Source organism: Tenrec ecaudatus, chromosome 18, assembly GCF_050624435.1.
Source record: "Tenrec ecaudatus isolate mTenEca1 chromosome 18, mTenEca1.hap1, whole genome shotgun sequence".
Lineage (NCBI taxonomy): Eukaryota > Metazoa > Chordata > Mammalia > Afrosoricida > Tenrecidae > Tenrec > Tenrec ecaudatus.
The window spans coordinates 39,065,037-39,076,279 of NC_134547.1; positions in this window are offsets into that span (position 1 = coordinate 39,065,037).

An 11,243-nucleotide genomic window follows, 5' to 3' on the forward strand; every position below is an offset into this window, starting at 1 on the left:
ACCTGTGGGATGCCTAGCCTGTGGACTGTGTCGCTGTAAGTTGAGGTCCCTTTAAGCCCACATGATTAGAATGTTCATCTCTGGAGCTGGGGACCGACAGTTGATGACAGTTGGGGACCTGCCTTGCTGTTTGCTGCCTGGATATATATAGCCCAGCTCTCTCTACAGAAGGGGACTGGCAACTGGAGGCTCTCAAGCCTTAAAGGACTGCTAGTGTCTCACTGCTTTATAATTTAACTGTTAATATCTTGTATTATCTATCTGTATATAATTTAATGGTTCATTTCTTGTATTATATATCTATCTTTATAAATATATTCATATATAATTACTAGCAAACTGGTTTGTCTCTCTAGAGAACCCTGTCCAACACACAATCTCACATCCCCACACCCCATAGGGGGGAAGAAGAACAGAAACCATGGGGGAAGGAAGACAGTGGATGGTATAAAATATGAAAATAATAATTTATAATTTATCAAGGGGTCATGAGGGAGGGGGAAAAAGAGGTGCTGATACCATTAGTAAACCAAGCATGAGCTCTCTGTTCTTCAGTCAACTGGTAATAAGAGACTCCCCATGAGGCTTTAGGTGCAGACTGGCATTTAGACCAGGATCCCTAGAGCAGGCTTTGGTAGACAAAGTTGAGATTCTGAAAGCCAAAACAAAACTCATTGCCATAAAGTTGGTGCCAACTTATAGCAACCCTATAGGTAGAACTCCCTGTTAGCTGTGAGTTACCTAGAACTGATTGTTTACAAGATTGGAAAGCTCCATCTTCTCCTGAGGAAGGGCTGGTGTTTCCGAACTGCTGACCTAGCAGTTAGCAGCCCAATGTGTAGCTACTACACTGTGAGGGTTAATTTTGTAGTTGGAGTTCCATTAGGTATGATAGCGCCTCTCTGTTGGCCAGTCTCCACCCATCCCTCTTGGGAACACCTGGTCCCACCCCCATTACCTACCTGGACTGTAAAGGCATTTATTTGCTTTAGAGTCTCTGCTTTAGCAACTTTAACCCAGAAGATTCTCCTACATGTATGTAAAAAATAAACTTTGTGAATAGTCAGAATATGAGCTAACAACATATTCTGAAAGAGGCCTTTCCTACCAAGGGTGAGGGTTATCCATTCATTTATTATTCACTCAACACACATGTACAGAGCACCTGGTGACAGGGTTTATCTCAGGTGCTGGAATTGATCACAGAACCATATAATCCATAAGCCCTTCCCTTTCGGCATTTCCATCCTGGGATTCTGGACAATGGGGGAAGAGTACAAAGGGTGTGGTGGTGGAGAAAGTCCTTTCTGGGCACAAAGGTAGTACCATTCCTACTTCTTAGGTGAAGAACTTGAAGAGCGGTTAAGCACCTTGCCCAATCTCTTACTACTCAATGGCAGGCAGGTCACGGTGGCAATTCCTGTTCTCTGACTTCAAACTCTTGGATAGGCTGATCCCATTCTCTCACATATGGATGAATACATACATGGACACATGAGTACACAAAGCAGACACAGGGGTTGTATACAAGCCTTCCCCATGAGAACACACACACGTCACCGTGAGAAGGCAGAAACTGACACACATTTCACTTACGCATGCATATGAAATAACATGCCAGAATCAGAGGACATACATGTCCTCCGTAGGTAGAGCTTCAGTGGAGGAGACAGTCAATTTGAGCCTGAGCCAGCCAGACTGGGGCACTGCCTGTCCAACTAAGCAGAGACTTATGTGGTAAGGCCTGGCCAGGGTGGCCCTGAGGAGCCTGACTGCAAGCTCAACACCTAAAGCCCAGGCTAGAGTGGTTCCACTGGAGGTGGAAGGAGACAACCAGGCAGCAAACTCCTCCAAGAAGGTCCACAGGGCAAACAGGTCGCAGGCATGAACAGCACAGGCTATGGTGTGTGAAACTCTAATAGAGAGGACTGATCAGTTTTGCCCTTTCACTGAGTCATTTCAGACGCAGGAACTGAGAATTCCATTGCCTACAAGAAATAAGAAGAGACAGGAGAGAAGTTCATCTGGGATCCCTGGGTGAAGAGGTGGCAGAGGAGCAGCGACTAAACAGTGAGGCAGAGCTGTCGGCCATTCCTGGCCCATGGAATGAATAAGCTGAGGCAGAAGCTGCGAACCATGTAGCTGAGACACTGAGGACCAGAGAGAAACATATATGTCTACCAGCATGCTTAATAAAAGGTGGTGTGGATAGAAAGAACAATTTCCTTAACATTTTGTAATCTGTTAGCCTAAGATCAGAAAGCTGTAGGGGAAAGGCATGCCTGACTTCTGTCATGTGGGAATCAGTCTTGGGCCACTGTGGGGTTGGATCTTCCTTCTCGCTGTGGAGCTAGAGGATAGCTTCTGCTCCATTTCTTCAGTGGGAGCAGCTGAAATCTCACTCTTAGGGTGGGGGGCAGCTCCTGGCTACCTCTCTGCCAGCCTCTGTTCTGACTGGACTGGGGAGAAGGGGCTCCTGGGAGATAGGTGTTAAGACCAGGTCTGAATTCAGAACAAGAGGATTCCTTGATCCAATCAGGCTCTCAACCCTGAAGATCTCAAGGATCCCTTGGCTGCCCACTGTGGATGGAACCAATGATTCACAATCATGCCTGGGAGAGACCACCCAGTGTGCTGAGTTCAAAGCCACCCATTGATTTTTAATAGGCTAGATCTGACGTGTAATAGAGTTTTGTCCGGTTGGTTAAATTAACTTCCAACACTTCAAGGTCAGAAGATTTCACTTAATGTAATATATATTTGTCAATGTATACATTATTTATATGTATCAAAATCCTAGTTTTACTTGAAACATTATCAATGCAGGCCACTCCAGACACACAACCCTATGTAGCCAGGTAGCTACCTGCTTCACATCTGCTATGTATTCTACTATCTGACACAGTTCCCACGATTCCCAATGTCTTGCCTAACACAGAATTGACTGTGTATCAGCTGCGTTTATCACTCTTGCACCAGGTGTACCTCTCTTGTTGCCTAGAGCCATAAGTGTTAGAATCCAGGATGAGTCTTTTCCATGTTGCAGGGACAGGGGTCCAGAAAAGCTAACTTATGTCCTTCCCAGAGCCTTTGCATGCACCATTCCCACTGCCTGTTGTGCCTTCTCCCAAGAGGCCTCATAGGCCCTGCTCACATGTCAAAAGAGCCTCTCTTGTTCACCACCAGCATCCCACCCATCAACTCACTATTGCAATCTGCATACTGACATTCAGTTATCTCTTTAATATTCCTCCATGGAAGATCATTTCCATGAGAATAGTAATTTCGTGTATTTAAATCCTTTGTTTTATACTCAATCCTTGGATATAACTTGGCAGGGAGTAGACAATCAATAAATATATTTTAATAAATGAAGAAAGGTAGAAAGCAAGGCAGGTAGCCAGCCATGAAGAGCTTTCCAGGGCAGATTGAGGGGTAGGATGTTCTTCCAAAGAGGACAGGGAGCTTCCCAGGTGCTTCAGGCAGCAGAGTAATGAGGTTGCATGCACATTCTTAAAGATCTTCCCTTTAAAGTTCTCAGGCACTTATCTGTAGCTCCGTAGGTAATCTCATCCCACACCAATCACAAAGTGTACATAACAAACAACCATTATGTGGTTGGCATCTTACAGAGGCAAAGACCATGACTCCAGCCCTCATAGGACCTTAAATATAATTAGGAAACGGGATCAAGCATAGGGCTCAGTGGGTAGAGAGAAAGATACCACTAGATTGTAACATCTGTGAGGGCAGAGTCCTCTAAATCATTTAACAAATGTTGACTTGTTGCTGGTGCCAAGGCCCAACCCTCATGCAGCTCCCAATCTGGAGGTGAATACCGACATTTGTCTAACAAACACACACATATGTAATTGATAGGTGATGAGGATATATAGATATATATATAATTTCTGGGATCTTAAAAACTGAAAGCAGCCATCTAGCACACATTGTTGGTTTCCATTTGTCTAGAGCAAAGAATGAAGGAACTCCAAGAATCTGGGAAGGAATCAGAATGCAGTACTAATTGGGTTCATGAACAATTGCATCTTCTTCTCTCATGAGACCAGAAGAACTAGATGGTGCCCAGTTCCCCTATCTTTCTGATCAGCATCGTAACAGGTGAAGCCTGATAGAAAAGGGCAATGTATGGAACCAAACCTCAAATTCTCAAAGCATCCAGTCTTACTGATACCTGAGACTATTGTCCTGGGATACTATTTAAACCCTGAACAGAAACTGTCCCCTGAAAATCTCTATTTTTAACTAAACAGCCGGATAGCACAACAAATAAAGAATATCGCCCTTGAGAGTTGTGCTTTTATAAAAATTACCCTCGAGTGCAAATGGACAGCAGTTGCTCGAATGCATAAATGATAAATTTGGGGACTATGAAACTAAATATTTAGTTGGCAGTAGAACAACAATGAAAACGCTAGCACAACCAGAGAATGCCACCCATGTTACAGATATGATGTGTAGAAATTGTTGAATGAGACTTTGTTTTCTTGTGTTTACTCTCATCAAAAAATCTAAGATAGTTTAAGAAGCTGATGAGTGCTCTGAAGGAAAGAAACTTTGAGGACATATCTCTTTCTCCCCTCCTTTTGAGCACAGAAGAGTGAGTGAATGGCGAGTTCTCGGCTAGTCCAGACTAGAAAGTAGTGGGACCCAGGGCGACAACAGGTATGATGTGTGAGGTGGCGAGAGGGGAAGGAACAGCAACAAGGAGGTCCACCAGAAAAGTGGCACCAAGAAACTAAATGTTGCTTGACTCTGCCTGGGACATCTCACTGGGTGCTGGGTGCTGGGCAGGGATCCCTTTAGAAGGAGAGTCCTCCTTTTGCAAGAACATTTGCCACCCCTGCCCCCACTGCAGGCGGGCCAGGTGCCACTCAAGCTGCCACTTTGATGCTCTCAGCAGGGCCAGGATGCTGCAAACACCAGTACGGGACTCTCCTGCAGGGTCTCCGGGTTGCCAGCCCTCTCAGCCATCTGCTCATATGGCACAGTGCCCACATGTGGTGTCCAGGGACCTGTACCAGGCCACACGTGACTGGCTCTGAGGCGTGACCCTCAAAACAGGAGGGGGGCCAACCAGGAACAAAAGACAGATTTCTGTTGCCTTAAAAGAAAAAAGATCAATTTCACTTAAGACTTAGCACAAAACTGAGAATGGAGAAATAGAGACGTGTCTGCAGAGTTCTAAATATTCACAAGCTGCCTTGCACAGCTGGGAGTCCTGAGTGGTGGGGGAGGCAGCCAGGGTGCGCTTCATGTTTAAAACAGCCTTTGAAAGTGGCCGTTTCGCTCTGGAAATAACTCTTCCCCAGCCATGACCCATGCTCAGTACAGAAGAGAATCAGTTAGAAGGAGGCCAGGAGCACCATGGGAAGGTAGCAGGAGTCCTGGATTAGCTGTCGGGACCTGTGCTTCTGCCCAGCTGCCTTCAGGCAGTCCCTTGAGTAGCCCTTGAAGCACACAATGTGGTAACTCCACAAGGCAGTTGCAGAGATTAAAAGGATGGGTGGGGGCAAGAACCAGTGTAGCAAGGAAAGGGTCCAGCAGTGGTGGGTAGCCACTAGATGTTCTGCATGTCTCTTATGCATGCATACAGGTGATGCGGCTGGTGATGTCATTGCATGGGGTGGGTTTGGGTCGCTCTGCAGTAAGTAGGTGTAAGTGCAGTTGGCCATGTCTCTGGGTGGGCCAATCTGGGTTTGCATGTGAGACTCTAGGAGTCTGGACGTGTCTTGGTGCATGCTCACATATGCGCTCCTGGGTTCATGTGGAGAGGCCTGAGTGGGCACCAGTGGGCCTGGGTGCACAGAGAGAGTCAGTCTCTGCCAGGCCTCATTGCTGTTGTCACCATGGCATGAGTTCACCCCTTGGAGCTGCTCTTAGTGAGGATCTGGGCAGAAGGTGCCTTTGCCAGTCACTCTCCACCCAGAGTGGGCCAAAGTGGAGCAGATAGAGGCCACATCACCTCCATGATGGCTTACCCACTGGCCACCCCCACTCGCCGAGCAGCTGGCAGGTGCCAAAGATGCCAGTGAAGGAAGTTGGGAAGAAGTTAGAAGAAGTGCAATCAGGCTGGGCACCCAAGCATCAGCTGGGTCTCAGTGAGAGGCTTTGAGGTCCTCTGTGACAACAGTAGGTGCCCTGCTTGTCTGCCAGGCACTGGGCCCAGAGGGACCCAGCTGGGCTGTGAGCTGAGTGGCAGCCCCATCTTCTGTGCTCCCCCAAAAGAAGCCTACAAACAGGAAGTGGAGAAGAGGAGGCCAAGCTTCCCTGTGCGAAAGGCACCTACCTGTTTATCAGCTTCTCACCCACACAGCTGCCCAGGCCATCCCTGACCCTGCCAGGCAGAATGATTTTCAAGCCCATTCTACAGAGCACACAGTTGAGGCTTGCAGAGGAAACCGAGGTTGCTTTCTGAAGGGTACTTGGCCTGGCTCCAAATCCTCGCCTTCAGTAGGTAAAGGAGACATGACCCAAATCAGCTGTGGGGACGGTGGTGGGATTCAGCTGGTTTGCACTGATTCCGCAGAACTGATAGCTAATTTTTGTAGAATTGGGAGAACTGGTTGTTAAGATGGCATGTGTAATCTTGCTAACATTCACTTGAGCAACAGTAACTTATAAACATCCATAGTAACATTCATCTGCAGGCATAAAAACGTAGAACTATGCTTGTAATATTTATTTATTCATTGTACAAAACTCATTATGCTTTTAGTGAAATACTACCTTTTTATTCACTTGCATTTGTTACTTCAATAAACAAACATAACGTAGAGAAACAGTGTCAACAAACCAGTGTGACATGCTGTCATTCGTTTCAGCTGTGTGCTGTGCCCAAATTCTCATGAGATACTGTGAATGAATTATGCAATTCCTGAAAGTGTTCAAACTACAAACATTGTCAGAGCAATTGCTGTACATTCTGCAGAAGCAGAAAGGGTGTTTCAAAGATGAACATAATAATCTATACAGAGAAGAGAAGCCACCTAATTCTAATTTATCAAACACAAAGGCTACTACGTGTCCTACTTCTACAGGAATGGTACCCTACTCCTACGGTAAAGAGATGGTGAGGTAGTTAGTTGATTGTGCCAACCTGACTGATAAACACATGTGGGGTTAATTGAAGGGAGGAGAGATAAATGGCTCAGTGAGCCTCGCCTTTCTAGTTCTCAGGTCTCTTGCTTTGTGATGGTCAGACTAAGGTGCAGCTGCCTTAGCCAGTTCTCTGCTTCAGCCTGCAAGGCTCACTTCCTGCAGGACATGCCCGAGGAGAAGCCCATGGACCTACCTCGATGCAGCCCTGGGTTCTGGAGCAGCTGTGTGGAGACTCCTGCCAGCACTGAGATGCTTACACACTCACTGACTCGGCTTTCCTCCTGCAGTCAGCATCATTGCATGTTTTGTAAGATGGTGGAGGACTTTGTGGATTGGTGTTGGATATATGGGTTAATGGGTTAATGTTGGACTTGTGAGCTTGGGCAGCACTGGGTTGGGATGCTTTCTTGATGCGCACTTAACCTTTATATAAAACTCTCTCTTATACATGAGTTTCTGTGGATTGGTTTCTCTAAAGAACCCAGACTAATATAGATGGTTAAATGATAAATCACACAGCTGATGAGGCTTAGATGAGAGTGGAGAACATTGCAAGAGAGGACGCCAATCAAGAAGCAATAAGTCAATGTCTTAAATAACAGTTTTGTCATTTTTGTCAGATACTATTTAATATTTTTCATTAATACTTTAAAACCCATAACTTAGTTTTGCATACCTCTTTCATTGTTCCTATTTAAATATTAGTTGTAGGAAATAATAAATGAATGTTCAGTAAATATTTTTTAGATTTAAAACGGTCATTAGGGAAGTTTGAATTTCACCACTGTGTGTGGGTAAGACACGTGCACTGTGAAGTAGCAGGAAGCACCATGGCAGGGAACTGTCTAAAAGCTCATTTACTTACTCCCCAGCACCATCATACGAAATCAATGTGGTTGCCTCCATTTTGCCCATGAGGACGCTGAGGCCCAGAGAGGGGAACCATTGGCCCAAGGTCACACAGTTAGCCATGTTGAGCCATGTGGGTACATTGTCATGGCCACACTAGGCTTTCTTCCATGGAGGCCAGAGCAGGTTTCTGCCTATGTGTTAAAGAACAGAGCTGGGCATGATGGAAACCTCTGCGCCCCGTCTCCCAGGAGAGGGAGGCAATGGGATCACTCCACTGGACAGGGCTCCATGGCCTCCAGGTGCCTTCGAAGCCCCGCTGGACAAGAGCAGGAGGCAAGGCTCTCCTGCTCAGACATCTCGGGTGTCTCCCTGGAGCACCGTGCTACCCATCTTCCCTCAAGGCCTGGCAGACCCAAGACCTCCTGGGTGCACTTTCCGCTTCTGTCGAAGGGACACGCTCAGAGCTTCTTTCGGTGTCCCTGTGGCCAAGGGCTCCTCATCCCCATCTGTCCAATATCTTGGGAAGCTGCAGGGAATGTGGAACAGGTAACACAGAGGCATCGAGCCCCTACCCCACAGCCTGCCCCAGCCACTTCTGCTACCATGAGTTAAAGCCAGATTACTCAGCGTAACCTGTAATTACAGTCTGACGAACACAAGGAAAATCAGCTGTGGAATTTGCACCGCCCTCTGCGTCTTTGGAAACCATAAGGCAAAACAGGTTGTTCCATATGTGCGCTGTATATGTGCTTGTGTGTGTGTGTCTGAGGGCATATGGGAGCATGTGTCCGAGTGTATAGTCTCTGTGTAATTCCACCTGGTACATGCCTGTGTTGGGGTGCATCTCTGAGTATCTATGGAGATGTGTCTATTTATGTCTGTGGCCCTCTCAATGTGTGTGTGTGTGTGTGTGTATACATGCCCAAAAGTGCAACATGGGGCGATGGGCAATTATATGTAAGTATTTGTCTGTACCTGACCTCTCTTTGTTTCCCCACATGTGTCTACACAAAAATACCTGTTATCGTATTTGTGAAAAGCAGCATTTTGGTTGTTTTCCTAGGAGATAATTTTTTCAGGCCTCCAGTAAGAAGCAACCAGTTAAAATCTTCTAGCATTTGTGGTACCACATAACATGGTTGGGTGTGAGCACTTTTGGCACTGCCAGACTCCAGGAAATTCCCACCAATTCCATCCTCATGTTTGGACCAGGCATGAAAAGGTGCCTCCCCCGGTTCACCACCTCTCTTCCTTCAGACAACAGTACCACAGTCCCCCTTTCTGGTCCTTTTTTTCTGTGTCCCTTTCCAGGATAACACTTTAGACCCTGAATTTTACTGATTTTTGTGCTCCCAAATTACACCAATGGGAAATGAACTCCTCATCCATTGTGTAACCTTGGGAAGTGTGGTAATTACATAATCTGTTGTCAATTTGAAATTTAAGAGTGAAGGGGTGGAGTTTAGCTTGTCAATCAGGTTGCAGCTTGATGGCCTCATTTGGAGGTGCTAAGGAGATAAATAGCCCACTGGAGGCGACATACACACACACACACACACACACACACACAGCAAGGCATTCCTGTTGAGAAGACATATGGAGCTATGCTAGAGCCCTGGAGCTGAAGGAGTCACGTGGAGACCCCCTGCCAGCACTGAGATGGTTCCACTGCCACTGGATCCACAAGACTTTCCACCCACTGGCCTGTGATCTTCCTACATTTGGCATCATTGCATGTGTCTCATGACTCTGAAGAGGACTTTATAGATTGGTATTGGACATGTGCACTATTGTGGGACGTATGGACTTGATTTGGACTGGACTGGGATGTTTTCTCAATATTCAATTGCTCTTGTATGTAAAGTCTCTCGTTCTTATATACATGAATTTGTTTCTCTAATCAACCCAGACTAACACAGTGGCAGTGAGAAGCCAGACGGTACACTATGCGCTACATTGTGAAATTGTGTAAGAAACATGGTGATAAGTGGCCAGGCTGGTGCTTCATTTGAAGGAAGGAAGCAGTCCCAGGAGGACACCTCTGAACCTTTACAAGGACTATTCCTGTGGAAGCAAGTTTAGATGGCAGCAAACATCAGGAGTTGAAGACCAGGGCTGACCAGAGGGGTGGATGGGAGAAATACATATTCCCCAAAAGGGGCACCTTTCATGACCTCTAGACTGAGGCTTATAAGGTGGCCATCAAAATGTTGTAACGTGCCTGCCACTGCTACCAGCACCAGAGTAAAGCCAGCAAGAAGCTCCCAGAAACCCAGGCAACAGTGCCACCACAAGTCAAGAAGTCGACTTGCTGCTGAACCTTACATATGCTTTTCCGGCCATCCTTGTCTGAATCAGCCTGTTATTCTCTCTCCCCAGGAAACTTCCGTCCTCAAGAACCAACTCACCAAGCGAAAGACAATTTGTTCAGCTAGCTAATAATAGAATTGGGATAGGATGGCTCTACATTGCTACATTGATTAAAACGCAAAGCCTGGGAAAAATGCAAATATCCAACAATAGGGGGTAGAGTCGATTAATTATGATTCCTTTATCCAGGATGTCCAAAGTGACCTCCTGGAAAGCGACACATCGACAACAGAATGACCAGAAATCAGAAGTGCTTTCAGCCAAATAGCACAGGAAAAATCGTGGCTCCACTGTCAGAGTGTGGAGATCCTAACTGTGTACCCTCACCAGGCTCTCCAGGCATCCCCCATCAGAGTTGGGATCAGAGAAGACAAGCTGAGAGAGTCAACCCTTTCATCCCCACTGGGAAATGCCAAGGGTCCCCTTCATGCCTTAGTGGGCCAGTGCTGCTTTAATAGAATTCTTGGCCAGGAGGAGAAGGTGAAACCAGAAAGAAGTGGCCAGAGACAAGAAAGGCAGATGAATTTTTGCAAGTGCGTGGGTGGCTTTCACAAACAGAAATTTATGTTTTCAGAGATGAAGAGGCCAGAAGTCCCAATGCAGGGTGCTGGCTATAGGGGAAATTATTCTTTCTCTGTAAGCTCTGAGCAAAGTCCTTGTCTCAGCTTGTGTCTGGGTCCTTGGTGATCTCCATACAGCAGAGCATCAACCTCCCCATCTCTCCTCTATTCCCAAACCTCTTTTATATAAAAAAAGAGATGGACTCGATATTCAACCTACACTAATCCTGACTCATTAGCATAACAAGGATAATCCATCCTCAAGTGGAATTATAACCACACGCATGGAGGTTAGCATTCACAATACTTACGTTGAGAGAACATATTCAATGTGTCATA